This window comes from Canis lupus, chromosome 28, assembly GCF_048164855.1.
Source record: "Canis lupus baileyi chromosome 28, mCanLup2.hap1, whole genome shotgun sequence".
In the NCBI taxonomy this organism is placed as follows: Eukaryota; Metazoa; Chordata; class Mammalia; order Carnivora; family Canidae; genus Canis; species Canis lupus.
Genome location: NC_132865.1, coordinates 33,001,065 through 33,020,741, shown reverse-complemented (window position 1 = coordinate 33,020,741; position 19,677 = coordinate 33,001,065). Strand labels below are relative to the sequence as shown.

At 40.1% G+C, this 19,677-nt stretch overlaps 1 protein-coding gene across 11 annotated transcripts in view; it reads left to right on the top strand.

Moving 5' to 3' along the window:
- The window catches only part of FAM110B (family with sequence similarity 110 member B), a 223,991-nt gene that overhangs the window by 138,187 nt on the left and 66,127 nt on the right, over positions 1-19,677 (top strand). Inside the window, exon 1 of one of the 11 annotated variants that reach the window (XM_072804564.1) lies at positions 16,278-16,488. The exons of the other annotated variants lie outside the window; for them this stretch is intronic. The gene's annotated coding sequence lies outside the window, so the exon portion shown is untranslated. Of the gene's footprint in view, positions 1-16,277; positions 16,489-19,677 lie in introns of those variants that run through there. 11 annotated transcript variants of the gene reach the window in all.

Here is a 19,677-nt window from a genome sequence, read left to right as displayed (position 1 = left end):
TTCATTTGCACAGGCTCAGCCTTCTCCTACCCCTGTATGGCATCTTTTTTTTTTTTTTCATTTCAGGTTGTATTCCCTTTTGACATTTAAATAGTTACCATTCCTGATCTAAAGATTACATTTCAATTAATTTTCCTTCAACCTGTGAAAGCAAAAATTCTTTTGCATCATTTGAGAAAAATATATCATGCTTTTCCCCCACTCCCTTACTGTTATGTGTGCACAGCATTTTCAAGTGCCCTTTTCAAGTTGAGCGAATCAATTGTGCTCTTAAGTAGCAGTGGTGACCTTTTTTTTTTTTTTTTTTTTAAGTGCTTTGGGCCTGTGGAGATCCATTCCTGGCCAAATGAATCCATTCCTTCCCTTGTAAGAACACTTTCTCTAGCCATCTTGAGTCACGCATGGGACGTGGCTCAGTTTCCAGCTGTGCTCAGCATTAACACCTGCTAATGTGTTTCTTGTGTGCAAGAAAGGATAAACACCCTCAAGTCTTCTGCTTCTTGATAGAGATTAGCAACTTCCAGAAACTCTAGAAACATTTGCCACATCTAACATTATCCACTTGGATACAAAGAATTGCTTATTTAGAGATCTTTTTTCTTTTTTGCTCTGAAGTATCCGTTTCATATATATATATATATATATATATATATATATATATATATATATATACACAACACAGATTCCCACGTTGTTTTTAGTCTAGTCTAGGTCAGAGGTTGACAAATGATGTCCCATGGACCAAACCAGCCCACTGTCAGGTTTTGTAAATACAGTGTTGTTGGAACACAGCCACGACCATCCGTTCATGTGTTGACTGTGACTGTTCCATGCTCCAGTGACAGAGTTGAGAAGTCATGACAGAGACTGCATGGCTTGCAGAGCCTAAAATACTCACTATCTGGCGCTTGACCAAAACGTTTGCCAACTGTGGTCTAAAATACATAACTTTTTTTAAGACTAAAAATTTTCAGTCATAACATAATTTTGGAATCATTGATATCTCTGGCTTTTTAAAGGTGTCAGGAAGAGTCCCTCGAGAAAAGAGTTCCAGTGGTTTAAAATAAATAAAAATTCAGCATTATTTGGTTTTCTGATAGCACTTCTATTTCCACGGGTCATCAGAATGTATTTAACTTAAGCATAATGTGTGGAAATGTAAAATATAAAGCATTTCAGGTCACACTGAAAGGGAACATTGGCATTTCTATATAACCTAAGTATTAGGTTGCATTTTCACAGGGCTCGATAACATTTAAAATTAAAATCTTTGTGAAGGCATAATTCACACGTCTCCAGAGGTCTCCCTTATAAGCCACCCAGTTTGACATATGTATAGCCTCAGGTGAAGGCCGAATTGGTTTTACTAAAATCAAACGAGTGCTTAGTTTGCATAGGCTTCTGTGTGCGCGTGCGTCTGTGAAGATTTCAGTGCTTTTCTGGTAGGTTAATTACATTTTCATACTAAAGCGTAATTTCTTTGAACTGCTCTTCTATTTTCCATAGGCTTTGGGTTGTTAGCATGTGTTCCAATATGATAAGGACAGATCCCCTCTCTCCCCGTGCCCTTTCCATCCCCATCACTGGCATAATGGCAGGGTATTGTCATACAGCCTGGACCCCGAGAGAACGTTCTCTCCGTGGCTGTCTTGTGCTTTGAGGGCCAAGGCAGGACACAAAGCTCAAAGCAAAGAAGTCTTGTGTTTTCAGTGGGAATGCTCTGCCTTTCTTACGCATCCAGGCCTGGCAAATGAGGGCAACAGAGGGGTTGCGTTCAATGTGGCAAAATCTAATTAGTGCTTGATTGACAGCCACATGCACACTAGAGCCGAGGGGCGAGTTCACTGCCATGAAGCACACTCAGCCGGTTAAGGGCTGCCTGAAGGGCTCTGCTCTCCTCTGCTGGGCCCTGCAGTGGGTGCCTGCCCTCCTCGGGGAGGTCAGCAGCCCTGGGGAAATCAGGCCAGGGCTGCTAGGGCACATGATGCTGGCACAGGTCAGGTGCTGCTGGCGAGCTGGATATGCACACACACACACACACACACACACACACACACACGGTACGTTGAGTCAGCTACCTGCAGTAATTTTGGCAAGACTGCTTGCTCATCCCCATTTCTTGGATCCTGGGAAGTGAGACTAGTTTATTTTCCTAAGGAATATAACCAGATGCTCTTGCCTTCTAAATGGTTATTTCTTGTGCTGTTGTGAATCAGGTCTGAGGATCCAAATTCTCCAAGATGACTCTCTTCCATTGAGAGACCCCCACCTTTTCTGCTCCATCTCCCTCCCCCTCCCCTCCCAGTCACCCCGAGAAGGCTCTGAAGCTCAGAAGCTGTAGTGTGGCTTCACGGTGGCAAGAGTGCGTGTCAGGGTCATGGCCAGCATGCCCCTGATTCGACAAGTACCTGCTGGCAGCCTCCAGGTGACAGACCCGACTACAGAACGGTGACAGTAGTTAGTACCTGCTTCATAGAACTGTGGCAAGGAGGAAGTGACTAATGTGTTTCCTCATGGGGCCAGGCACAGAGAAAATATTCAGTGAAGGTTAGCTGTTCCTAGACCAGAAGTGAATAGAAGACTCAACCCATCCTGTGTTCTCCTGCTCCTCCCTTCACCCTTGCAGGTGGGCAGACTACGCTGCTTTCATTTCTTTTGCATTGTCCCTGGGGACAGGCAGTTTATCACTGATACATTTTGGAATTGTCTGCATGGGGCTGGGCTATTTTTTAAAATTTTCTACAGACCGTCCACCCCCTTATTAGTTTCAGGGAGCCAGCTCCCACCTTTCCTTCTCTCCTGTCCCCTCTCAAAGTTGTGCAATAGTTATCCATACAACTGTTTTTATTTAAGAAGAAACTGAGTCTTAAGGAAGTTCAATCATTTTACCTAAGTCCATGTAACTAGTAAGGAATAGCATAGATCCTCAAGCCCAGCACTGTCTAAAAGCCTCCTATGACCTCGAGATGCTTAACTGTGAGTTCATTTCTGTGACATACAAGTCAAAAGAAAGGTAAATGGATATAGTATTTTCCTGTAAGATGTGTTTTCATTTCTTCCAGAAAACTGCTTTATTACAAACGAGACAAAAGAGAAAAAATGGTCAGGTAAAAGCAGAAAAGGTGAAAATAACTTACAAGAAAGGTGTTTTAAATGGGTGCTAACTGGTTAACTGTTGCAAATAAGCTTTCCTGGGGCCTATAAATAGAAAAAAAATTCTCAGGTCCTGATAGAGTAATCTAAACATAAAGGTGCAACATGACATTCAAATGAGTAAACTATAACTGACATGAATTATGTGGGACCAAGTCATTGTTTCTTCTTTATATATAAATATGGCATACTACACATAAATACGGGGGTTGGCAAGTACAGAAGAATTTAAAATAAAAATAGTTTTAGGAAGATGTCAAATCAGCAACAAAACCTTGAAAACTTTGTAATGCCAACTGTGTTGGTAATTTCTTTTAAAAACTATGGGATTTCTTTTGAGGTAAGAATTACAAATCTTAAGTGTACAGTTTGATAAGGAAGGTCTAGCAAACAAATACTCTCTTAGAACCACCCTAATAAAAATGTAGACCATTTCCATCACCCAAACAAATTCTCTCTTGCCATTTTACAATTTCCACAGACAAAATCATTATTCTGCTATCATCATAAATTATTTTATCTGTTTTTAAGTATATATAAATGGAATCACAGTAAATACCCTTTGTGCTGATGCCTTTCATTTGATAGCATGTCTTTGAGATTCGTCCATAGTGTTGTTTCAGGAGCTGGTTTCTTTTATTGCTGAGTAGTATCCCATTGTGTGTATCTAGTGCAGTTGTTTTTTCTCCAATCTTCTGCTAATGGATATTTGGCTTGTTTCCAGTTTGGCATTTTGAATAAAATTACCACGGACATCACTGAACAAGTTTTTTTTGTGGACGTGGGCTTTCCTGTGCCTTGGATAATACGTCTGAGTGGAGTTGCTGGGTCATAGGCCAAACGTTTGACTGACTTCAGACCTTCCCATTAGCAGTATGTGGAAGTTCCAGTTATTCCACATCTCTGCCAACATTAGGTATCATCTTTTTATGTTTAGTGATTTGAGTGGCTGTGAACTAGTGTATTATTGGGTTTAAATTTGGATCTCCTTCACAACTAATGATGAGTCCCTCCTGACATGCTTATACGTCTTTTATATATCTTCTTTTGCGAAGTGCTATTCAAGTTCTTTTCCCTTTTTAAGAAGTTGGTTTGTTAGTCTTTCTGTTATTGATTTGTCGTTCTTTATTTTTTCTGTCTAAAAGTTCTTTTCAGACATATGTATTAGGTATATTTTCTCCCATGTAGTATTTGCCTTTTCATTTTTCTGACAGTGTCATTTGATAGGCAGAGGTTTTTAATTTTTTTAAAGAACAATTTGTCAACTTTTTAACAGTGTTTTCTTGACTCTAGGGAATTTTTACCTGCTTTAAGTTTGCAAAAATATTCTCGTCTGTTTTTTCTAGAAACTTCACAGTTTAGACTTTAATTTGTAGGTCTGTTATCTGTTTCAAGTTGATCATTTTGGTGTGAGGTGGGGGGTCAATGAATATTCAGCTGTTCTATCATCATTTATTGAAAATACTCTTCATTCTCCATTGAACTGTCGGAGTTCCTTTGTCAAAAGTCAGTTGTGTATTTGTGGATCTATTTCTAGACTCTTCTGGTTCATTGATCTAGCAGTTGATTCTTATTTATGCCACAATGTTGGAATTTCATTGTCTTTATGGAATAGATTATGGTCCTTTTCTAGGAGGAAGATGCTTTCTTATCAGTGGAAGCACAGATGACCCAGCATGCAGATTCCTCACAGTGGGACACATTTCCACAAAATGTAAAACCTCACTAATACTTGACTCTGACATGGAATTTTGCAGGTGGAATTTGTTTTGCAGTTGGATTACTTCGGTTTATTCAGATATGAAAAATTTGGTGTAATATATTCCATTTCATTGCAATTTAGGTCCGAGAATAATGCTGAAAAGCAATATGTATGAAGGCCTGAGTGAACATAGACTATAGAACAGCCCAAAACTAGTATATCAAAAAGGAAGATAGGTTAATTGAAATTCCAATTAATTTCACACAACTGAGTCCAACCAGTGTTTGAAATGACAGTACTTTAGTACTGCTCTTTCTTGGTTATCAGTGGAGTATTTTTTTCCTATCCAAAAGCATTAACACACAGCATTAACACCCAGCATTAACATTTTGGGCATCTTTTGGGAGAACAGAGATTACGTTTTTCCAAAAGAAAAACATAATAGGAGAATTTCTGTTTAAGTTCCATTTGCTGAAAATGATGAAATTTTAAGAAAAGTATGTAATTACAAATAAAAAAAGATCTTCTTTCTCTGCCCTTCCTCCCTTGTCCTATCCTAGCTTGGGTTTGAGGCAAGTGCTCTGGCCCACCTTTGCAGGGCCCTGACTCACCTGGAGCATCAAGAAGAGTAGGAATATTGATTTTCAACTAGTGGACCACCCATCACTACTGATGGAGAATCAGGACCTTTAGGAATTTCTAATTACTTCATCCAAAACCCAGGATCTGCTCTTTTGTGTGGATAAGCTGTGGTCATTGTAGGCAAAATGAAATTAACTAAGAACCACCTCCTGCACCCCCAATTCACTTTCAAGATAATGGAACATGGGGTACTATCTTTTTAAAGCCTGGCCTTGACTCACATCACATATTCAAATTGTATTTGTTCTTAAACAACATTAAAAACAAATGTAAAGATTATGCTTTTGAAAGAAGATGATTAAAACTGCAAATGCTTCTTTAGTCTATAAAATGTGCCAAATACCATCAAAGAGTATCAAGTGGGCAGTTTCTGTTGCCGCCCTCTGGGTTCCTCTAGTGCTTTTCCTCCAGCCTGTTAGGCACTTTATGCCATTTATTACTATTACAGAACATTTCTGTGATGTTAATTTAAAAGCCTTCTCTATAATTTAGTACACAGGCCACTTGTGTAGGCTTGACTCAGACTTATGTTATGATAAAAAAAACATTTATCATGTGCTATTCCATGTAAGAAGAATCTAAACTCTCCTCTTCATTAGTAGACCTGCCTGCAGTAGAACTAAAATAGCTTTTCCCTGAATGGGAGCACTGATTTGGCAAAGATCATGAGCAGTCAATTCAAGAGGAATCTAATCGAATACTTGAAATGTAAATTAGCTTGTAATCTGACTTTGAAAATAAAGCAAAAGAAAAGCCCAAGAAAGTTTCCTAAAGGTGAATTAATGTCCTTCAAACTGCTTCTGGTTTCAAAGTTAATAACATACAGATGATAAAAATAATATGCAGTGAAGCTTATCTTTTCCTGTGCTTGTTCCCTCTGATACACTGGCACCATACTTAGAGAACATTCCCTGCAGAGAGAACCCACATCCACAGAAATGATTTTCAGATATCACTAGAGATTTACAAACTGTCTCAGTAATGTTTGGTGGACTAACTTTGTTCCTTATTGTGTCCATAAAGCATGAAGTGATAACCCAAGATAGAACCTTAAATAAAATAACACATATTTTCTTGCTTCTCTAGTTAAATGTTCCTATTTTCAGAGAATTTTTTTTCTTCGAATAACCTCTTCCTCATTCTTGAAGGACACATTATTTCTCCCCTTAAATCACTGAGCAGGGGACACCTGGGTGGCTCAGTGGTCGAGCATCTGCCTTCAGCTCAGGGCATGTTCCCAGGGTTCTGCATTGGGGTCTCCACAGCGAGCCTGCTTCTCTCTCTGTGTATGTCTCTGCCCCTCTCTCTGTCTCTCTCAGGAATAAATAAATTTAAAAAATAAGTAAAAATAAAATCACTGAGCAGTAAATGCTCCAAAAGAACACTAGTTAAATGAAGGTCCCATAATTATTGTCATTGCCTATAACAGGTTTACATAATGCAAAATTGTTTCTTTGCTCTAAAAGAAACCATGAAAAAGAATGTTTACATGTGGAAATAGGAACAGGAGAAATATAGGGAATCCAGATTCAGAAATGAGTCACCTGGTATGAAAAACTTAACATTCAAAAAAGAAACTGGGTGGGATGGGGTGGGGAGAGTGATTATTTTCAATAGGAAAAAAAAGTCTTGGCTTTACAGGTAATTACATACCTAACAGTATAGATGGAGTAGAGCTCAGGTTACTTCAAAGCAAATTTCTTTTAAGTAATTCCCACTTGCACACTAATTTCTATTGTGGCACTTAAAAATTGGTCCCTAGATATAATAAAATTACCTTTAAAATATACACATATAAATGGAAACACCTTTCTGACAAAACCTTCCAACCATTATCTATTAATGATATTGTGCCAGGGTTCACAAGATTTTTTTCAATTGTGAATGTAAAAAAAGTCTGTAGAGGCAGATACTGAAAGGTGATTGTTTTGCTTTACTGTATTTTAAACTCACTTCCTACTGTAGTAACAATCCATGAGGCTTCAGAAACCTGCCACGGTCCGCAATCAATCTTGAAGCATGCTAATGTTCCTAACTTTATATCCAGAGAAATTATTTTCCATTTCCTTCATCACTTAAACTTACTGGCTTCTTTCCAGGCATTTGAACTTGGCCATGTCTTCCAAGTGTGTAAGAATGCTTTTAGGTAAAAGGAGAGAATTATCCAAATAACTAAGGCAAGGAATAGTTAAGCTGCACTTGGCAATGAGGGCTTACACCGGGGCCAGCAGAGGCTTGCTCTGATGTCTAATCAGCAAAGTGACTGACAGTCCAGTCTGAACTTTTGATTCCCACTCTAATGGTTTGACTTATGGCTGGGAGCAGTTAGCTCATCAAAATCCTTTTTTGCTGGGGCTACTACTTACTAGCCAGTTACTTACCTGCTGGTGAGCAAAGCTAAGTTGCACCATGAAGATTGGCTGTAGGCTAGATCTTTTGACCAGGACATGGGGCAGCAAGAATCTCCAAGCCTGAGACATTGGAGCGGCTATAGTCATTAAAAACTTGCCACCTCAGGTTTTTCTTTTCCTTGGGTGGGATTGGGGAAAAACACAAAGTTTAAATAAATAATTTATGTTCCATGTTAGTAATAGCACAATAGAAAAGTTTAAAAATTCAGACAAGCCAACCATGCAGAGATAAAAACGATTCACATTGTGGTATTTGCTCCTAGACTTTTTCTCTGTATGTATTCAGACATATATATGTACGTACACAGAGAGGTAATTTTAACAAAAATGGAATCATAATATATGTTGATTTAGGACTCTCACTTAATATTTAGCTGATAGTCTCATTTAATAAATAGCCTTCTAAAATATCACTTTTGAATAACTGTATAATGTTCCATTCATCTTATTTATACACCATAATTTATGTAACCCATTGGCTGTTGTTGAATATGATTTTCTCTTTCTTTTTTTTTTTTTCTTTTTTGCTCTATAAGGGATACTGTGATATGACAAATACCATAATTTTTGGTATTTTTTGTATATATCCTCAATTATTTCTAATTTATTTTTGCTCATAATCCTTAGAATGATTTTCCCATAGTGGATGGCTATGGGTAAAGGTGTATACATTTGTAAAGTTTTCAATATGCTTTCCCAAATTGCACTTCCCCCCCAAAAAAAGCCATGTTTATTTAAGTCCCAGAATTTCTAGATGTTATTAACAACCTCTTAACAGTGTAACATTTCCCATGTGGGTTGTGCTCAGGGCATGATGATTATATATTAATGTTATACACTTCTTTTTCTAGGAGAGGGTCTGTTTTTCTAATACTATTAATGCCATCTAGCCTGGATGTTTAATTTTGCAATCACCCAAGTGTGGAGAACTTAGATAATGTTTACAAAATGCTAGGTACTCTCTAAATGCTTTCTGTATATATTAACTCATTTAATCCACATAATTTCATCATCCTCATGTTACTGATGAGAAAATTCAAGCATGGAAAAAAGTAATTTACCCAAGGTTACCAGCTGGAAGGTAGCTAGATTGGGATAAAACATAATGGGATAGGAGGTGAGAAGTACATGATGATGTTCTAGCAACATAATTTCTCCCAAAGAGCATCATTCAGGAGGTTATAATGTCCAAAATTTTGAAATGACCCTTCTCAGGACTCCTATCCTTTGGCTTCTACTGATTTCGAAAGTTTCAGAAAGACTCCAGATGAATTTCATAACAAATTATATTTTGTAGTTTCATATTTGTTTGGATGAAAGTAATCTTTCAAAGTTAGTACATTAAAACATAATTATGAGCATTCATACCATGCATAGTTGAAGTTCTTCCATGAAGCTTTTGCTTAAAATAGCAGCATGCATTACTCATGCAAGAGGATACGCCTTGATTTTGGACAATAATTGTAGAGATACGCTCAAGCACCGGTGCTGATGCTATACAGAACTATTTATAATTATAGGAAATGTCATTTAACTGAAATCTGAAATGTTTATGCATTCCACTTAGAAGACAAAGCTACAATTTAGGATGTTAATCCATTTATTGGAATTTAAAGTTATAGGAATTATCCATGGTCAGTAGAGAAAGAATCCAATCTGGAGCCTTTCCAGTAGAACGGAGATTATTGATAAGGTAAACACTTTCACATCTTAGAAGATGCCTGTCAAGGTCCATAAAACATGGTATGCTTTGAAAACAGAAGGGAAGGTAATAAGCTCAGGATAATTATTACAAATTAATTCATAGCTTAGTATATTATAAAAAGATCATTTATATAACGTGTATGTTATGTGTGCTTTATTTATATTATTTATCATTATATATAATATACGATAAATAAGATTAGTAATATTTAATTATTACACCCATGGGGTAACTAATTTTTTGAATATAAGAACAAACATAGTTTTCATGAGAAAAGGAACAAAATAGAAACAAAATGAGTCTGGAGTCCCTGAGCAAGTCTTAGTTTGTGGTTCTCCTTCCTGAATTCCACACCCCACCCTCCCCACCCCCCAGGAAGCAAAACTCCCAGGTGCCTACTGCTTCTCTCACCTGTAAATTCTATCGAAGGAGAGGATATATTCTCAATCCATGATCACATAATAGGGGCTTAGTATACATTTCTTGAACTATTGAAGCAATGTTGCCATAGTGTTTTAGATTCTGAAATAACCCTCTCTTCTTTGTTCTTAACTTCCATGTCTTAAAAGCTGCAAGTCAGAATGCCAAGGATTAGTGTTATTGGTTACTTAAAATCATTCCTGTTAAGGTTTAATCCACCACTTTGTTGTTGTTAAAGAAAGTTCCTTTTTTTAAAGATTTTATTTATTTATTCATGAAAGAGAGAGGCAGAGACATAGGCAGAGGGAGAAGCAGGCTCCCTGTTTGGAGCCCGATATGGTACTCGATCCCAGGACCCTGGGATCAAGACCTGAGCCAAAGGCAGATGCTCAACCACTGAGCCACCCATGTGCCCCAAGAGTTTCTTAGTGATGTTAATTTTTAATTCCTGAATGCCCATTCATGCAGGGCTCTCTGTTGTCCAATGCCATTTGGACATGTGGGTTCTGATACCAATATGTACTTAGCCATGTATAGAAATGTCCTTGTACATTTTATCTCATCAGCTGAATAAACCCATGTTTGACTTGTAGATGTATGTAAGTATAAATGAAAGAAAGGAAAAAAAAATAAATGAAAAAAAAGGAGTTTTGATTTCTGGAGAATATAGAAGTTCTTTTATTATGCAGTGCTTAAAGTTGTGTGCAATGAGAGACTTTTAAAATTCCCTCTAATTGACTATTTGACTTTATAATTAAGAAACAGTCATTTGGGTAAAACTGGGCTGCTCTAGAAAACAGGTGAATCAAAATGCTGCTTTCCTAAGAATATTGTTTGTGAGTTAGAATCCTGAGATATAAAACACTCTTAATGAAGTTTTTCTTAAGCTATGTTCATGTAACTGTGCTTTTTGCATCAAAATTTCAAAACTTCCTTATGTTACCCTAATCATTTAGTTTCTTGGGTTTGGGGGGCAGGGGAGTCCCTTTTGCACTATCCTAGCTCTCTCCTTAACCCTGTCGACCTGCACAGAAGTCCCTCTGTGGGTCCTTAATTTGATCCACCTTATGCTGAATGTTGAGGTTACCATTCTTTTAACAAGTTGGAGAGCTCATCTCCAGGGCAGGAGTCTTGTGTACTTCTTCTGCAAAGTTAACTAAGTGGGAACAGGAGTCCAGCTTTGTGTTTTCCTATAGGAGGATGAGGGACTGGCTGGTTAGTTTTAAGACTTGAGAAGTGTGGGGGCTGAGCGGACTGATGCAGTCTGCTAAGTTTGTAGGCACTTGGTACTTTTTGGTCAGGGTGCTAGGTGTTAGAGAAGGATACAGAGGGTATGGGACATAGATACGAATTTTGTCTCTATAGACTTTTTTGACAGTCCCATACCTAAGAAATTCTTTGTTTGCTTCTTTTATCAAGTGATTTCTTGCCTTCTAGGCCTAAGAAGCCAGGTACATTCCTGGTTAAATGGCATAATGGGGCTAATCCCAGTGCAATATTGACATATGATTAAGCCATTTTAAAATCCAAAGTCCTAACTTCAGTGGTCCATGGATTGAATAGGGTGGCAAACTGTAAGACAGGCTGAGAGCCTCTAGGGTTTCATAGGTTTATCATAGGGGGCTACAGCAGGAAAGTGGCCTGAGGAAATGGGGAAAGGGGACCCCTGGGAAATGACCTGTCCAAACACTGTGGTCAAGGACCCCTGACTTGTGCTGTCCAGAAACATACCTGTGGGTCCTGTGAAGTCCCTCAACCAAGGTGTTCAGGCTGCGCTGGATCTTCACTGTGCTAGCAGCTGCTGGCCATTCAGAGCAAGCCTCCGTGACAGTCTCTCCCGAGCCAGCCACCCCTCAAATTCATAACTCCTCAGCTGTCTCATTGTTTCTATCCTTCCGTCTCTCCTCCTCGATACTATAAAATATGAATCATTAAAAGAAAAAAAAAAGCGATGGCATAGGCAAGGCTTTGAGAAGACACTACAAGACACAACTGAATTGTAAACCGAGCCCCTGCCTCCTGAGAAGACTCATGCAGTCTGCTCTATGAGGCCTGGCAAGATGATCATCCACACATAATTATCTTTTTCAGCAGACAGCTTCCCAGGCAGCCCCAAGAACTGACTCCCAAGAACGGTGTCCTGCACTGATGTGTAAAGGAACTTTTGAGGTCCTATTAATGCGGGGAGGGTGGGGGGGAGGTCACTTCATGGTAAACAGGGCAGCATGGTAAGTGTCTGAATGAAGAGGGGCCTGAGAGCTAAAAGTGGCCTTGGAAGCAGCTGGGGTAACTTCCAGCAACCCCATTTCGTCTTTCCCATCCTGTCACCCTTACACCTGCATTGAGCACCGTGTATGCTGCATTCTAAGGCAGGCAGGCAGGCAGGCAGGCAGGAAGGAAGGAAGGAAGGAAGGAAGGAAGGAAGGAAAGGGGAAGGGGAAAGGGAAAAGAAAGGAGAGGAGAGGAGAGGAGAAAAGAAAGAAGGAGAAAGAAGGAGGGGGGAAGAGAAAGGAGGGAAGGAATGGATGAAGAGCCATGTTTAGGTGTTATGAACAGAGAAAGAAGGAGCACTATACCTCCTACCTACTCCTATGCTGTTCCACCAGTTGGCCTACCCCTTGTAGCCAGAAGAGACTCTCACAACCTGGGCATGCTTTTCTTTTCCTTGGAGTTGGGAGTAGGTGGTATGCTAAAGCCACTCCTTGCATGATCTGAGGGGAGCTGATTGTTAGCATCTCTGCCCAATTCCGTACAGTGACTTCACTTCATGTCAGTTGGTGGCTTGAAATCCCATAATGGAAATACTACTGGTCAGGGCCACACCATCTCAGGCTGGCTGTTCTGACACTTGCTAACCCATACTCTACAAGAGTTGGGATCCGTGGCACGTCCTGGACTGTGGCTCGACTGCTGGTCCTTGCTCTTTCCCCTGGCAGTGTGGTGGGGAATAGAGCTGGGCTGGGGCTCCCCAAATAGAAGAATCATAGGTCCTGGAGGTCCAGCTTTTGAGCAGCCCACCCTACACACTGATCCTGTTCTTCAGAGCAGAAACAGCCCTCCTGGATCCCTTTTCAGCAAGTTGGGAGTTTGACAACCAACCAAAACTGAGACACTTCTGATCAGTCTAAAGTTATCTAGAAGCCATAGGCTTAAAGGGAATAATTTTTAGTATGTGAACCCTGGTTTCTGTACCAAGGAAAGAAAACTTTGACAAAACTCTACATGGAAATTCTTGACACATAGGCTTTCTCCTTCTCTCCTTGTTCTCGAAGCTTAGAGAATCAAAGCAGAACTTGAGGAAATCCATTCCCAGAGGTAAACAGTGTCTCTGGTGAGTGACTGTCTTCCTTGCCAGTGTAGCAAATGTGAAATGCATACATTTTTGTTCTTTGTACAAGGAAGGGTATGTGAAGGTTTTGACTTGGAAGATTGTGGGAACCTGTTAATTTTGGAAAGAACTGAAGAGGAATCAGCATTCAGATTTTCAGAGGGGTTGGACCAAAATCCCTTCCCCTTTGGTGTATGCTGTTTGCAGCTGTGTCTGCGTGTCCTTGCTTTGTCCTCGGGCCCCAACAGCCTCTCCAGGACCTTCACACACTCTTGGCCCTCACCCACGCTCCAGCCAGAAACCTTCAGCCACGGACCAGGCAGTCCACCCCCACTTCACAGCATTCTACATTCTACCCCATCGTAATTACTTATTTGTTAATGAATCACTTAATGTTGATCTACCTCATTAGCTTGGAAGCTCCATTAGGAATCAGAACACTCTGGCTCTCTCCCTGCACTATTCTCAACGTCCAGCAATGTCTTTGCACACAGTAGGTGCCACAAAGTGTTCATTGAGGGAATGAATGTTTTTTCAGAATCAAGGATGAGTTGACAAAAGGTCAAAGACAAAAAGTGCTCCTTCCTGAGGTCAAAAGAATCTGTAGGCTCACCTGGCAGAGTGGCAGATTACCAATTAACTGTTACTCAGTTTCAAACAAATATTAGTTCCAAACATGTTGAAAGATAAGACCAAAGAAAGGACTGTGGCTTCTGTTTCTTTGAAAGGGTCTGTTTAATTCTTATACAAAACAGGCATGAGAGAAATTAATCAAACGGCTTTTAAAGTGCCTTTTTTGAGCTAGCAGCCTGTTAAATGAAGGGGAAGGCAGAGCTGTTCGATGTTTCCTAGATAAATGCCTGGAAGTGTTACTAGTCTGTATCCTGGCAGCCTCTGGGGAGCTGTGCCTTAGGCCAAATCACTGAAGCCAATTCCTCCTGGAGATTTAGCTCCTGATGATACTGATTGCACTTTGATAATTCAATGGTCGATGCTTCCGGGTAGCGCACCCAGCAATCATTCTTTTTAGCGGGCTTGTCTCCATCATATTTTCCCAGAGTTTTTGTCTCTGTGTACATTTCTCCATACTTCTCCACTCTTGAGCTTATGCATCCTGAGTTTCTGTGCTCTCTGTTGAAGTTTATGGGCCATGCCTTCCCTTTCTGTAGCTTATTTCCCAAACAGGTTGTGGGACACAAAGACTAGAGGATGAAAAATGATCCTTAGGCATGATTCCTTTTCCATGGCTACTGATTAATCTCTGGGGATATTTGGTTCCTCGGAGCAAATCATAATGCCTTTTGAGAACGTCCGCTTTCTATGAAGGTTTTCAAATGAAAATCAGAGCAAAACAAAACTACAGAAATGAGAGGTTTGCATAGCATCATTGGATTAGAACTTGACTGGCAAAACATACCAATTTCTGGGAATTACTGAAGGAAAGCTTAAGATATTAACAGATCTGATTAATATCACCCCGGGATTGTTAATTTTGTAAAACATACCAAGAAGAGAGAAATGACTCTAAGGGAGAACAAATATATAAACAGTCTATAGGTATGAAAAATTGTCTTTAACTAGCTGACTTCTCTTAAATCTGTCATTTTACAGTTTATCAAACTTCTCAGTATCAACTTTCCCCAATTTATTCAATAGAAAACATTTTTAAAATGTATATCATAATCGATATTGCAAATCATTAATGAAATACTATTATATGCCTATAATTTCCTGAAAATACCTTTTAAAATTGGTTTATGTAGAGTCAATTGAAACTGTAAGAATTACGTAGACAAAAAGGGGGTATAATTATTTTTATTACTAGAGTGAATACCAATAACGATTCTCTGATTATTCAAGTCTGCCATTAGCTTGTCACTGTTAATTCTAAATGATTTTTCTGACAAAACCCAATGGTGGAGAAGTATTTAGATAATTTTTAAAAGTAGTATGATGCTGGAAAAGAAGGTAGACAATACGATGTAGCAAGAAGATTGCTGCTATTAATAATTGCTTGATTGGAACTCACTGTGTGCCAGGCCCCGTGCTAAGTGCTAATAGATCATTGACAATAATCCTGCAAGGTGTCTCCCATTATTGCCTCGGAGACACAGAGAAATCCAGTCACTTGCTGAGTCACAAAGGTAGGAAATAGCTGATCCAGAACTTAAACCCAGCCAGTCTGACGGTTAGATGCGTGCCTTTGCCTGTGCATCAAAACACCTCTCACAGGAATTGGCTTCTAGAACTAATTTTACCATTACATTGTGAGTTGGGCAAATTTATTTAATTTTTGCTTTTATAATAACCTCTGATACCCTTTTTCCATCTCTTGTAGCTTGGAATTATCACCATAGTCAAGATTATGACTTTTGACCCCTTCGTTAGCCCTTTTCCACTATGGATGGAAATGTGCGCAGTATTTCCAGTGATATTGATTGATTAATTAGCACTTTAGGACAAATGAGTGGCAAATTGCTAACCAGGGTAAATAAAGTGAGGCTCATAATCTTACAGCACTCAGATTTTAATATCTGGCTAGTATCGATTTTATTATTTCTCAGTGCTGGCATCTGTTAAGTTTAAGTAAGCTGGTAGTACTGTACATTGATTGAACCACTCCTTGTTTCTCTACACTGGAGAAAAAACAAGAATGCACTTTTAAAAATCAGTTATAGTTCATAAGGTGATGCATTAATCTCCAAAATGACAGGAAATCAAGGTGATTTTTGTCTGTGGGGTTTAATTTATTAAAATTTAATTTGCTCCTGTGCTTCGCTCCAAGAGCTCTGTGCTAGCAAACTAGCTATAATTAGATTAGCAGCCTGCTAAGCGCTGGTGACAGCCTGCGCCTCAGAGAGCATGTGCTGGATTCTGCATGAGCCTCTCCTCATTGGTTGCTAGCACTGCTGCTCGCCAGTTTGATAGGTTTCCACAGCACTCTTTATGCTGCATTGGAGACATAGATACAGAGATACTCTTCGGTGTTCTTGCAACGGTGGAGGTGCTTAGCTGGTAACGGGAAGGAAGGAGCAGGGCACCCGGGAGAAGGTGTCTGCCTTTGTTGTAGCGCATCGGGGGCACTGGCTGCCGGCTGCCGGGGACAGTGAAGAAGTTTCAGTTCATGGTAACTACTTTGAGGCTTTCTCTCGCAGGAAAAACAGGGCCATGCATGAATTGAAGCGTGTTCATCATGTCATCTGTTTAATTTCATCTCGCTTTTGTTAATATCAGGCGTACTCCAGCGTCCCCGGACTATAATATATTCTCCTGGAGAAGGCTCGGCTGCTAAACAGCTACCCTGGTCATGAAGGAATATTGTTTTTACCTGGATTCAAGAGTGCATGTAGTGGGGAATGATGCTTATTGGTTCTCCTCTGTTTTGGAAAGTCCGATGTTGCATCAATTTATGTGTCTTTGGAGGTGCGTTTCAGCAGCCGGTTGACTTTGTTTGCATGGAGTCCGGACTCATGAATAATGAGCAATCAAGGAGAGTTCGGTGAGACACACTTTAATTAGGACAGGGCAGCGATTCTCCTGGTGTCGGCGCAGGGTCTTAGCAGAAGTAATGTGCTATTGTTTCTTCGCAGATGTGTGCAGCCTTCATTTTGGACGATTTCCTTTGTTTCACCTTTTGTAGTTTTCATTAAGCCTTTTTAACATGGAGAATATTAGCATATCCCATTCTGCCCAAAATATGCCTAGGTGTGTATTCAGCCGTTACAAAGAGAGAGAATTTGTCACTCGGGGCTTTGTTTTACAGAGACGGTGCTTTCGGAGTTGAAATGAAATCGCGGAAAAGGTGGGGTTCTTCCCGCTTTGACTGAGGTCTGATTCCATTAACGATGGCCTGGATTATTTTCCAGATCAAACCATAAGTAATCTTAAATTCTGTAATAAAGATGGTATGTTCTGGGGTGGGGGTGGGGGGGGGGAACATCTAAATGGCCAAGGCTGAGCTGAAAGAAACCCAGACAAGCGCATTGTGACTTTCTGTTTCTCAGTGTACCTTTGCCATAGGGTGGTTTTATACCAGGAGAACCCCTTGGTGTCATTTTGTCCTCAAACTTAAAAATTAATATCCTTACCGTGTCAGACTGTGGAGACCACAGAAACTTGTGTATTGACTCACCAGTCACACGGCTGGCTGGCTGCCACCATGCGTCTGCTATCAGTGGAGAGCCCTGCTGCTCTCTGAGGCTGTCAGGAATTATTTCCCTGCTCCTGAGAAGCCAAACCTTGCCATTTAACTGTTTGGTTAAAATCACTGCTTTGATTTGGAGCTATAAGCTGGCTGATGGGGTTCCGTATATTCTTTGGCAGAGGAAAACTTCAGAATATGAACTGTGCTTCGCTCCCCCACCCCAACTCAGAGTCCCCCTCCCTGGCCTATCCTAGGGTGTAATAAGTCATCCAATGTAATATGTTTCTCAAGTCACAGTTTTAAGAAAAATAAAGAATACTGTGAAAGGCTGCCATTTATCATGATAGAGCCTCATCTGTAATAACAAAGTTTGCTAGTTGCTCACTGTGATGCAGGGTCTCTATGACTCTGGGCAGTCTGCAGCAGTTTGGTTTTAAGGTAGCACGTGTGATGGGTTGAATGTGAGAAGGGTCCCTCTCCTGAGAGCACTTCCTTCCTGTTTGGCCTCCCGCTGACACCAGCCGCAGCTGCTTCAGACTTCAGAAGGTTGCGTGGCCCAGGCAGAGGAGGCACCATTCGTTCCGGTGATCTTGCTCTCCATGCCCCCCCATCTCGCTCTCCATGCCCCCCAACCCCGCTCTCCCTCTTCTGCCGTCCATTCTGCCCCTGACAATGCTTCCTGCCTCCAGGCTTGGAAAATAACCTGCACCTGACACTCAGGCTTGGCTGCTCGTTGGGGGAGGAAGGAATTGATGCATTCCCATGACTGTCTCTTCCTCTCCTCCTCTTAATCTCCTGAAATACTTCCTAAATTGCCTTGGTCTTACAGAATTTCCAAGAAGTAGGGCTGCCTTAAGAGTAAATTGTTGCTCTCCTCCTCTGTAAACATTGTAAACCACCTTTTGTGAGCACAGCTCCATTAGGCTGTGTGTCATAGGAAGCTGCGGGAAATACTTCTAAGTGACGTTGACTTTCAAGGGCTGGATCCTAAAAGACTTGCTGCGTCTAGAAGGAACTCCTTAAAAATGTGATGTAAATATAAATCTGTGTGGATGTTGTGTAATGTGCTATGATAGCCCAAAGGGCCTTTCAACATATACTACATGGGCATTTTTCAGATAGTGCTAAATAGAATGTTATTTATCTTTTTGCAAAGAAACAGAATCTGTACTTTTATCCTCGGATGAATTACAGCGCGCTCTCTCTCTCTCTCTCTCTCTCTCTCTTAACGACATTCAGGGAAATCTTTATGTGTTTCAGAGATAAGACAGTAAAAATAAATTTCTGAGACACTTTAAAATTTTGTTCTCTCCCCCCTTGTAATTCTGTAGCTCTTTACCGATGAGGGAATGGCATTCCTAACCAATCAAAATTAGGTCCGTTAGCGTGAACTAAAATATAAAATGTATAATTTTTTAAATTAAAACATTAAGTGATACTTTCTAATTTTTTCTCTTGGGGGCTCATAATCACAGCAGGAAAGATGGTCATCAGTTTAAAAAAAAAAAGTCATTCCATGTAGAATATGATGCACCACAAAGCAACTGGGCTGAACATAGCCTGAAAATAATTGTAGAAAAGAAGGAGCATTGTGCACTACATGCTCTTGGATGTAAAGGTTGCAGTATAATACGTGTAGGTGGCTTTCTGGCTGGATACTTGGGCATCTATGATACCAAAGGACCTGAGGGGCATCTGTCATTAGCAATTGATTACTATCTCAGGAATGACCCTCCAAAATATTGCCTGGGTTGGAAAAATATTTGTAGAGACATTGGGTCTTTTATCTAAGTGTATTTCTTTTTTTTTTTTTTTCGTTATTTTATCCTGTAGTTATGTGCATCTACCATGTGCTAGGTTCTGTGCTAAGCCTGAGTGAGAGAAAGATAGATGGCACAGCCTTCTCTGTAAGAAGTGGCCCTTTTGAAGAGAAAAGAGAGTGAAATAATAATAATACGGGGCACAAGGAGAACAGAGGCATTTAGTGATACCGAGGAGGGGTAACCAGTTCTTAAGAAAAGGTAGGGAGGGAGAGCTTCAGAAGAGAGATAGTAGCACCCAGTCTCCAACCCAGAACTCTCTAATTGCCACTCATCTTACACCGCATCCACTACTGCTAATGTCTGCTACGAGTTGGTGTGGGCCACAAATCTGTTCTGTATCTTATATTGA